Consider the following 12539-nt stretch of genomic DNA (forward strand, 5'->3'; position numbering starts at 1 on the left):
GATAATAACGTCGAGAGAACCGCTTTCTTGTCAGTGTCGTTTCGAAAGTTACGTTGACCCAATTCCGGAGACTATAATATCTCCGCCTCTTTCGAAATAAGTGAACCACATTTTATTACGAAAGGTGGGCCTGCAGTCTTTTCACTTTTATCAACATTTATTTTACAAAAACTATAACTCCTATATATTTGTGGTTTGTGACAATTGAAAGAATACTGTATTTATGCGAATCTAAAGCTTACTTTTTTTTGCCACGTGCAGTATTCAAAATTGGGGTCCGCATAACATACGACGGCGCATTACATTCGGGTACAACCTTCAATCCGTCGTACGTCGGCAACATTATTGGAATTTAGACATTGTTCGATACGTCACAATGCACTGTTGTAAGTCTCAGCTTCGTTGCATGATTGATGACCTGTTACTGAGTGGTCGTTTGCATTATGTAGTCAGGAAATGAAACACAAGCAGAGAGTATCGTATAATGTTACTTTCAAAGGTAAAATAATTCTTTATGCCAAAAAATAGGGTAGTTGGAGGGCGGGGCGAAAGTTTAATGTAGCTGAAAGTAACGTTAGCTTAATATATCCAGCTCAGGTACTTGTGGAGCGTAAATCTTATCGTTTACATAGATCCAAAAAAAAGAAAAAAAAAAGAAATATAAAGGTGTTAGGTTACCTTCCATTTGGAAAGCGGTTGCACCCAGCGACTGTTACATTGACTTGTAAATTATAGATTACAGCAATCAGTCGTCCTTTCTTAAATTTTGTTATGCAGATCTAGATTTCAGCTAGAAGCTCTCCATTCTCAATGCTAAGAATACAAGAAGTACATAAAAAGTTACAAGTAAGGGTTTAACTCATATGGTTTGTACATTACATACCACTATTATTTTCGCTCAAAGCATGTAAGTCCCTGTTGATCGGGCTTCACCCACAGTTCATTGAATACTACTGTTTGCGGAACCGGAAGGCAGGTTGAATGGAGAACACGTCGGTTGGTTACGTGCGCCATCTACATGAACTACGTATATAAAATCCAAGGGAACTACTTCAAATTTGCATGAGAGTGACATAAAATAAAAATAAGTAAAATCCTTTACATTGTAGTCCGACTTATTTCATATTTGCCGGCAAGTAATAAAATTTCCATGTTCATTCCCTGTGAGTCCGATTATTATTAAAACATCTAAACTACGTCAGATAAGTAAAGCTTTTTAAATTTTTTTAAAAATTTATAAGACATAAGATGACAAGTGTTGTAGACATCTATTAGTTGATAAGGCTTAAATATTTTTATCTTCGTATTATATCTCCCTTTATTAAAACATATCGACGCGCAGGTCGCCGAAGTGGCGTCAAATCGAAAGACCTGCACCAGGCGAACGGTCTACCCGACGGGAGGCCCTAGCCACACGACATTTCCATTTCCATTAAAACATAATAAGTACGTTGTTCATCATATTTACTAAATAGTTCATAGATGGCGCCAAATGTCAGTCAGATGGATGGTTGGTGCAATTTGACTATTCCGCTATGGATATAGAGGGTACTAACCTCATTATCACTTAACACCGATTCTCCTTGTAAATGCAAAACAACCAATATACTGAATTGCTGTTAATAATACTGTATATGCATCTGAGCTAATGTATCATGGATGTAGTTGTGTTGGTTCAGAATTAATAAAATAATAAAATTTAAACAAGGACGACTGACTGCTGCAATCTAAAATTTACAAATACAAAGGTGTTATGTCTGGTGCTCACTTGCCTCTCTCCTTCCCACATCCCTCCCTACCTGGCCCTCTTCTCAGCGCCCCCCATTCCCCTCCCCCATCTCTTCCCCTCCCTCCCTTCTTCAGGTCTCCCTCATCTCCTTGAACCTGGCAGATCATCTGTATTGATCATCATCAGTGTGCCACGTCAGTGTTGTGTTTCGTGCTGTTTCCCGTGTGCGTCAAGAGGTGTGATTTCAATTGTGTACTGCCTTGAGGTTCGCCGTCAGTGTTACGTTGTGTGCTCTGCCATCCGTCAACACCTTTATGCTCCAGTCATACTGTGCCTTGTGCTCTTTTAATCGTCGCAGTGTGTGGCTTTTTGTGTGTGCTACTTTTAAACAGTTTTTTATCTCCATTTTACAGTCACCCCGTTTTTTTTGTATATTGCCTTCCATGATGTTCTCCCTTTTTTATATCTATGTTCGCCTTCTTCTCTCCTTTGCTGTTTTTAAATGTCTTCTATTGTTTTGTTCTATGTCTTTCGGCTGAAGAGCAGCGCATATGCTGCTGCCAGCCCGCCCCGATGGGGAATTGAAATACAATAAAGAAAAAAAAAAAAAAGTCTGGTGCTCTTGTAACCCACGCAGTGGTTCCATCACGCCCAGTCCCCGTCTCAGGAAACGCTTCATTAAGAAAATCTCCAACATGCAATCCCCAATGCGGCGGTGCACAGTCTTGTTGGAAAATCACCAAGCGGCATGTCTCTCAATTTTGGTTCCGCAAACTGCTGTAGCATATCAACATGTTAGCTGTTAATTCATTCTTCATCAAAAAAGAGAGGGCCACTGACTGTTGTGCATGAAACCGCATCGCATATTCATTTAAGGGTAATTCCTAACGTGGTCTAATGCACGGCGTAGACTTTACGGGGCCCATATCCTCACTTGCCGACGTTGCAAGCTGAAGATAGAGAAAGTGTATGAGGATATTTAAAGGGTAATACAGTACGTAAAGGAGATGAAAATTTAATAGTCATGTGGAACTGGAATGCAGTTATAGGAGAAGGAGTAGAAGAAAAGGTTACAGGAGAATATGGCTTGGCACAAGGAATGAGAGACGATAATAATAATGTAAAGGGAGATGAAAATCTAATAGTCATGTGGGACTGGAATGCAGTTATGGGGAAGGAGTAGAAGAAAAGGTTACAGGACAATATGGGCTTGGGACAAGGAATGAGAGTAGATAAACACTAATTGAGTTCTGTTATAAATTTCACGCAGTAATAGCGAATTTTCTGTTTATGAATCACAAGAGAAGGAGATATACTTGGAAAAGGCCGGGTAATAAGGGAAGATTTCAGTTAGATTACATCAAGGTCGGCCAAGCTGGGTAGCCGCGCGATATGGGGCGTCTTGTCACGGTCGGGCATGGGTGTGTGTTTTGACCTTAGCGTAAGTTAGTTTAAGTTAGATTAAATAGTGCCTAAGCTTAGGGACCGAAGACCTCAGCAGTTTGGTCCCATAAGACTTTACCACTAATTTTCAATATTTACATCACGGACAGACAAAGATTCCGAAATCAGATGCTGCATTGTAAGGTATACCCAGGTGCAGACACAGACTCAGATCACAATATAGTAGTGATGAAGACTAGGCTGAAGTTTAAGACGATCAGGAAGAATCAATACGCAAGGTAGTGGATTAGGAAGTGCTAAGGAATGACGAGATACACTCGATGCTCTTTAAGGCTGTAGGAACAGCAATAAGAAATAGCTCGGTAGGCAGCACAGTTAAAGAGGAATGGACATCTCTAAAAAGCGCCATCACAGAAGTTGGAAAGAAAAACATAGGTACAAAGACGTTAACTGCGAAGAAATCATGGGTAACAGAAGAAATACTTCAGTTGATCGATGAAAGAAGGAAGTACAAAAATGTACCGGGAAACTCAGAAATACAGAAATACAAGTCGTTGAGGAATGAAATAAGTAGGAAGTGCAGGGAAGCTAAGACGAAATGGCTGCATGAAAAATGTGAAGAAATCGAAAAAGAAATGGTTGTCGGAAGGACAGACTCAGCTTACAGGAAAGTCAAAGCAACCTTCGGTGACATTGAAAGCAAGGGTGATAGCATAAAGTGCAACGAGAATTCCGCTGTTAAATGCTGAGGAGAGAGCAGATAGGTGGAAAGAATACATTGAAAGCCTCTATGAGGGGGAAGATTTATCTGTTGTAATAGGGTTGGTTCAAGTGGCTCTGAGCAGAATGGGACCTAACTAACCTAAGGACATCACACACATCCATGCCCGAGGCAGGATTCGAACCTGCGACCGTAGCGTCGCGCGGTTCCGGACTGTAATAGGGTGGCATAAAGAGTGCAACGGGAATTCCGCCGTTAAATGCAGAGGAGAAGGCAGATAGGTGGAAAGAATACATAGAAAGACTCTATGAGGGGGAAGATTTGTCTGATATGATACAAGAAAAAACAGGAGTCGATTTAGAAGAGATAGGGGATCCAGTATTAGAATCAGAATTTAAAAGAGCTTTGGAGGACTTAGGGTCAAATAAGGCAGATTTCTAAAACCATTGAGGGAAGTAGCAGCAAAACAACTATTCACTTTGGTTCAAAATGGCTCTGAGCACTATGGGACTTAACATCTGTGGTCATCAGTCCCCTAGAACTTAGAACTACTTAAACCTAACTAACCTAAGGACATCACACACATCCATGCCCGAGGCAGGATTCGAACCTGCGACCGTAGCAGTCACGCGGTTCCGGACTGCGCGCCTAGAACCGCTAGACCACCGCGGCTGGCTATTCACTTTGGTGTGTAGAATGTATGAGTCTGGCGACATACCATCTGACTTTCGGAAAAATATTATCCACTCAATTCCGAAGACTGCAAGAGCTGAAAAGTGCGAGAATTATCGCACAATCGGCTTAACAGCTCATGCATCCAAGTTGCTGACAAGAATAATATACAGAAGAATGGAAAAGAAAATTGAGGATGTGCTAGATGACGATCAATTTGGCTTTAGAAAAGGTAAAGGCGCGAGAAAGGCATTAACGTTGCGGTTAAAAAAAGCAAGAATAAAGGAAAATCAAGACACGATCATAGGATTTGTTGACCTGAAAAAGCGTTCGACAATGTAACGTGGTGCAAGATGTTCAAAATTCCGAGAAAAACAAGGGTAAGCTATAGGGAGAGACGGGTAATATACAATATGTACGAGAGCCTAGAGGGAATAATAAGAGTGGATGACCAAGGCGAGGTGTAAAGCTTTGTGTCGTGCAGTCATCAAGGGTACACGAACAGGTCTTTGGCTCCTAAAGTCCATATCGATGATGTTTCGTTGAATGGTTCGCACCCTGACACTTGTTGATGGCCAAACATTAAAAAGCGCAGCAATTTGACAAAGGGTTGCACTTCTGACACGATGAACGATTCCCTTCAGTCGTCGTTAGTCCCATTCTTGCAGGATCTTTGCCGGCCGCAGCAATGTCAGAGATTTGATGTTTTACCAGATTCCTGATATTCACTGTACACTCGTGAAATGGTCGTACGGAAAAATCCCTTCATCGCTACCTCAGAGATGCTGTGTCTCATCGCTTATGCGCCGACTATAACACCACGTTCAAACTGATTAAAATCTTGATAATCTGCTATTGTAGCAGCAGCAACTGCTCTAACAACTGCGCCTGATACTTGTCTTACATAGGCGTTGCCGATCGCAGTGCCGTTCTCTGCCTATTTGCATGTCTCTGTATTTGAATACGCATGTCTATATCAGAATGAGATTTTCACTCTGCAGCGGAGTGTGCGCTGATATGAAACTTCATGGCAGATTAAAACTGTGTGCCCGACCGAGACTCGAACTCGGGACCTTTGCCTTTCGCGGGCAAGTGCTCTACCATCTGAGGTACCGAAGCACGACTCACGCCCGGTACTCACAGCTTTACTTCCGCCAGTACCTCGTCTCCTACCTTCCAAACTTTACAGAAGCTCTCCTGCGAACCTAGCAATACCTCGTCTCCTACCTTCCAAACTTTACAGAAGCTCTCCTGCGAACCTAGCAGGAGAGCTTCTGTAAAGTTTGGAAGGTAGGAGACGAGGTACTGGCAGAAGTACAGCTGTGAGTACCGGGCGTGAGTCGTGCTTCGGTACCTCAGATGGTAGAGCACTTGCCCGCGAAAGGCAAAGGTCCCGAGTTCGAGTCTCGGTCGGGCACACAGTTTTAATCTGCCAGGAAGTTTCATGGCTATATCAGTTCCTTTTCGCTTCAGTGTAATTTTCCGTGTTTAAATGAATTTTTAAGAAAATAACTGTCAATTTATTAAGCCCTTGAAGAATACATGTTTGATTTATGCTTCAAGCTAACTAAATGGTTCTTAATATGTGCTCTTTCCCCATGTGCACATACAAATTACACATTCTACTTCATAGTCACTTTCCTTCGTTTTATGTTCTTCTGAATATTTTTCTTGGAATTAACACTTCCTCTTAGGCATTTCGAGTTCACATGTAACAAACAATCAAATGCTTTAACAAAAAAATTAACCGCGGTAAGGCTCACGGGGAAAAGTAGATGATGATGATGTTTGGTGTGTGGGGCGCTCAACGGTTGGGTCATCAGCGCCCGTAAAAAATTCCAGTTTTTTCCACAGTCCAATTTTTTTCCACATTCCAATCTAGCCACAGCCACAAATGATGTTGATGATGAAATGATGAGAACAACACAATCACCCAGTCCCCGGTCAGAGAAAATTCCCAAGCCGGCAGGGAATCGAACGCGGGACTCCGTGATCCAGAGGTACCAACGCTAGCCACTAGACCACGAGCTGAGGACACAAAGAGAAGTAGAGAAACACATTGCTTCGAAGCGTTTATTGTTACTCAGTTGCTAATGCATAATGATGGGGAAAAGAGATTACAGCGTTGTCTAGTTGTTCTTTCCCGAAGCTGCCGTGGTTTCCCTTGTCAGTGGCCACTTGAATATGACGTCGATCTATGATATTGCTGCTTCTTTCGTGCTAGCGATCCCTGTATCCGCACCTGGGACTTTGTGTTGCGGATTCAATAGCCAGATCCTCGTCCGCTGTTCATGTTACGGACCCCGACTTTGAGGACACTGTTTTAAAATGGTTTGAAGACAGTTTAGGAAGCGATGTTGGATTAGATAGTGACAACGAAATTGAAACTGAACATAATACACTATAAGAACAGTACGAAAGTGAAGAATTTATTTTGCCACCTGTGAATTCCTTGAATGGAACAAATTGAAATGCTTCAAATGGCTCTGAGCAGTATGGGACTTAACATCTGAGGTCATCAGTCCCCTAGAACTTAGAACTACTTAAATCTGACTAACGTAAGCACACACATCCACGCCCGAGGCAGGATTCGAATCTGCGACCGTAGCGGTCGCGCGGTTCCATACTGCAGCGCCTAGAATCGCTCGGCCACACCGGCCGGCAATGAAACAAGTGATTAAAGTGATGAAGACAGTAGTGTGCAGACGGAGGCTTTGGCAGGAGGTTCTGCTAGAAATACTTTAAGGTCAGACAAATACCGCAGCTCGTCGAAGCATCGTCCAATGATGGCCAATGGTATTATTTTTCCGCATGTTGGGCATAAGTGGGGTGAATGCATTTGCCCTTCACGATTTCTACGAAGACAATACTCTGGTGAAGCATTTTAATTTTTTTTAAGAGGCTTGCAAACTCGTTGGTGACATCACAGATAAAAAGGAAGTCAACAAGTATCACATACCCCGTAAAACTTCGTGCATCCCTCTCCGTGTTTTGGGTGTAGCAGAACCAAGAGTACAAGTCGTTGCAGAAGGATCGGAAAAACGCAAAACGTGCTCTATCTATGAGCCAAAAAAGAAGAGAAAAGCACCTTATATATGAAATTGTTGCAAGAAGCCAATCTTACATGAAATCTCTACAAAAATTTCCAGCGAGTGCAAAGAAAACCTCCAAGAAGGAAGCTAAAGACCTAAAAAGTACTTGCGTAATTTTCTTTTCCATGAGCTAAAAATTTTTTTGATGGGACGGCTCATGTCCGTCCAGTTATACGACTGAAGTTGTTAGCCCCAGAAGATGTGTTCAGGCCGCCCCTGACATGGGACACAGACGTCTTTGGTAGCCGCCCCTAACACGGAGTACCGCCGCTACCTAAAGAAGATGAGGGCAGCCTTCTGCATGACGAGAGAGATATACATTAAAAAGAATATATATCCACAGAGGCAAAGATAAGCCACTACAAGACAACAGTGAGGAATGCAGTATTATATGAAGCTGAGACGATAACACTAGGACGAAATGGGGCGGAGCAACTAGAGAAAGAAGAGAGAAAAATACTGAGAAAAATACTAGGTCCCAAAAGAGGTGGATGCGAAGACCTAGGGAAGAAGTGTATCGGAACATGAGAACAATATCCGGGGAAATCAGACTCAAAAGGGCAAGGTTTGGTGGGCATGTAGTTAGGATGAGTATGGACAGAATGAAGAAGAGAGTGTGGGAAATAGCAGGGAGGACAAGAGGAAAAACAGGAACCAAGTGGATTGTTGAACTTCGGAAGGACTGGTTGGAATTGATGATCAAGGTCGAAGGAAAGGAAAATTGGAGGAACAAATATACACCGACAAATATGTCGGAGATTAATGACAGAGGAGAATACAGGAAAAGATTAGAATGTCACCAGTGGAGCCAGCAGGAGAAACGGAAACTGAAGATCTCGGAAGAAGAGCGGGAGAGAAGAAGAGAAAGAATGAAGAGGTTCTGGGAGAAGAACAGGAAAATGCAGTCCACGAAGGGGCTACCCGTGGTCCTACAGAGGCCGTAACGCAAGAAGAAGAAGAGGTAATTTTTCTTATTAATGTTGTGTGGAAGTTTTTGTTTTCTTACTTTTACATGTATAATAAACAACAAAAATAAAGCAAAAAGTGAAATTTAGAGTGCAGGGTATTTGAGTTTTCATAGCATTAACGTTATCACGTAATTTATGTTCATTTTGTGTAATTTTCTGTTTAAATGTTTTTTTTCGTAAAAATAACCTTTAAAATTTATTTGAACATATATTTTTTGTGTGGTAACCTTTCGCATTTCACTGAAATTGATGAATTCAGTTTTTACTACGATTTAAATACAGCGGTCACTCAGACAGCATTAGGGATAATGTGTGACCAGAAAATGGCCTGGGAAACTAAGAGTAAGGGACTTAGCTGCGATTATAACAACTTCCACTGTTTAGCTTAACAGCTGGAGTTAGAATATAGATCAAAGCGAGAATATGGAGAATAAATAGATAGTATGAGAATACGTTGTATTTCTCAGAAATCCGAAATCCGCGATAAACAGACATCCCGAAAGTATTTCTTTAATGTGAAATCGGGACTGTCTCCGAGAACCGGGACATCTTGCAACCCCAATTAAAAGTTTTTCTATCAAACTTGAGGACCTAACCACTCAAATTTTGAACGTGGAGTTGAAGTCATCAGAATATCAAGAAGTAAGGTAAACAACTATTTACACATATTCGACAAAGCAGTTCCGTTTTGTGATTCCAGAACAGCAACATGGACAGTTTTCAACACACAAGATGCAAAAACCGTTGAGGTTACAGAAGTCCAGGAAGTAATTAAATGTTTACAGCAGAAGAAAAATGACGCAGATATTTTAGCCAAAAAGGGCGTAAAAATTAAACTGACTGGAAAAACTAACATTTACTGTGCCGTGAAAAGCATTATTAATAACATATTATAAGGATTAAAAATTTCATGTGAGGGAAAGGTTCGGAAAAACTTCATGGACGACTCGGTGCTGTCTGATGTATCAAGAAGAGAAGCAGCTGTCATTCTGCTTAATTACTGAACATGACTGTTTAGCTGCCCATCTGCGTACGATCTGTATGCCGCCGTCCCCAGAAAGTGTTCTGTCACTAGATTGGTTAGAGCATGAACAAAGAACGTTTACAAGAGTATACAAAATAAAACTGATTGTAATTTACACATAACAACATAGTTTTGGGAAGCAGGACGGTGAAAGACAATATGTCAGGTTCCAGAACATAACAATAATAATAATAATAATAAGTTATATAAATAGAAAGGTAAATAAATATTCACCTGTTCAAAATCGCGTATCTCCGAAAGTTTTTCGCCGATCCCTTTGAAAGTTTGACGCAAGTTGCATGTTTTTATGTACCTATTGGAGGGCTACATGATAAGTGTGCGTGTTTGTCTGTGTGTATGTATGTGTCAACTAAAAATTTAATATTCATATTCAACGCTGTGCCAAAATTTCAAAGGAATATGAGAAGAATTTTCTGAGGTGTAAGATTTTTAACAAACAAACATTTACATCTACATAAATAAAATGTAAATGTTTGTTCAAAATTTTCTAAATCCGAAAGTTCTTCACTGACTGCTTCGCAGTTTTTTTCTGTCAAGTTGCATCCCAATGCATGCGTGTTTTTGGATACCTTTTTAAATACTGGGTGTAACATAACAAATCATCCGATTTCGCACGTCTGTACTTCTGAAATATTTCTGAAACTAATAAACATATACAATGAATTTTGTGTTTTGATGAACGGGAAACTCAAAAAGTTTTTTCCATACCATTTCATAGGTGTCCAATTTGCGCGCCTTGAGACGCAAGGCATATGTCAATTCAAACTGTTCCCACACTGCGCGAGCATGTCTTGAGTTACAGTCTTCACAGCTGCCGTTATGCGATGTCTCAATTCATTCATTGTTGTCCGCCCCAGTAGCTGAGTGGTCAGCGTGACGGATTGCCGTCCTCTGGGCCCGGGTTCGATTCCCGGCTGGGTCGGAGATTTTCTCCGCTCAGGGACTGGGTGTTGTGTTGTGTTCATCATCATTTCATCCCCATCCGGCGTGCAGGTCGCCCAATGTGGCGCCGAATGTAATAAGACCTGCGATATGGCGGCCGGACCTGCCCCGCGAGAGGCCTCCCGGCCAATGACGCCAAACGCTCATTTCCATTTCCATTCATTGTTGTTGGTAACGGGAGCACATAAACAGTATTTTATAAACCCCGCACGAGGAATAAATCACATACAGCCAGGTCTGGTGATCTTGGAGGCCAGTATGTAAGGCTGAATCATGTGGTCCAGTGCGATCGATCCATCGTTCAGTAACCCTTTGATTTAAAACTTTCCACACTTCCAGATGCCAGTGTGGCGGTGCCCCATCCTGTTGGTAAAAGAAGTCGTTCCTACCAGTCTCCAACTGTGGGAAAAGAAAGTTCTCTAGCATATTGGGATACGTGTTTCCTGAAACAGTGTTCTCGGCAACGAAAAATGGACCATACACCTTTTCTCGTGAAACTTCACAGAACACATTAAATTTTGGAGAGTCCCTCTCAGGTTGTACAACTACATGAAGTTGTTCCATACCTCATATTCTCACATTATGACGGTTCACCTTTTCATTTAAATGGAATGTTGCCTCGTCACTAAACACTTAGCGTGGAAGAAAACTGTCATCCTCCATCTTGCCAAGAACGAAATTACAGAACTCCACACGTTGTTGTTTGTCACCTACACGAAGAACTTGCCGTAGCTGAATTTTGTGTGGTTTCACGTGTAAACATCGACGCTACACACGCCAGATGGACATCGTGGGCATGTTGAGCTGTCGAGCTGCACGGCGAACGGATTTCAGCGGACGCCTAGTGAAACTATGACGGATGCGTCCGGCGTTTGTGTCAGACACTCGCGGACGGCCTTTACACAAACAACCAGTTTCTCGGAATTGTTCATGTCATCGTCTAATGCTCTGTACTAAAGGAAGATCCACAACCTAGCTAGTACGGAAGTCACGCCGAACAGTTGTTACTGACCCGCACTGCGCAAAACGTAGAACAAAACCGCTTTCTATTATCCCGACACCATTTTTACTAGAACTGAAGTGGGCGCACACTGCTGCTACCTAGCGGGAACCATGTAAAACTCAAGAGCTTGCTCTTCCCAACAGTACGTTGTTGACGCACATATCACAAATAATATAGTAGTTATGATTTTTTTTTAAAAAATCGGATGATTCTGTTTGATACACCATGTGTATATGCAATATAAATAAATAAATATATAATATATGAAGAGGAACCGCCGCAACAGATATTCCAGACACACTCTACTTATACCACAGTCTAACATAACAGTTCCGACGCTCCGTCCTGTGTTTATCATCTAAGCGATAGCGGCGCCCCAAGCGGTGAGTAAGCGACACTTCAGAATACGACAGCGAATGAATGCGACGAATACTAACGTTTGTATTGATTTGTAACATAGCTTTTAAAATAGGGAGTGGGTGTAGTGCCATAAAAATCGGCAATAACTAAAAAATGACACCAAATTTGTCTTGGGGACGCTGGGAGGCATGAAACAGGACATTACAGGACAGATTATTTACGATTTTCCTGTAATGTACAGGCAATTGCTGGATAATGTCGTTTCCCTTTACCAACAAAAAACTGCTACTAAATACCAGAAGACCCGATCTTTTGCTGAAAGACCTAGTATATCTACCCCCCTCCTCCCTCCCCCCCCCCCCCCCCCCCACACACACACGCAAAAAACAAGAGTTTTGTTCGCTACACTTTCAGCCAAATCAGTAGAAAATCTATATGGCATGTAAGACCTACATTATTGAACGTACCAAATAATCCACCACGACTGTAACTAAACGGAAAACCACAAAGACATAAGAATATATCGTGCAAAGCAATAAAACTGTTTCCCAGGTCAGATGAAACCAATTCCACAAACTGTTACTAAATCTGGCCTAAAAACGG

This window comes from Schistocerca americana, chromosome 10 (genome assembly GCF_021461395.2).
Source record: "Schistocerca americana isolate TAMUIC-IGC-003095 chromosome 10, iqSchAmer2.1, whole genome shotgun sequence".
Lineage (NCBI taxonomy): Eukaryota > Metazoa > Arthropoda > Insecta > Orthoptera > Acrididae > Schistocerca > Schistocerca americana.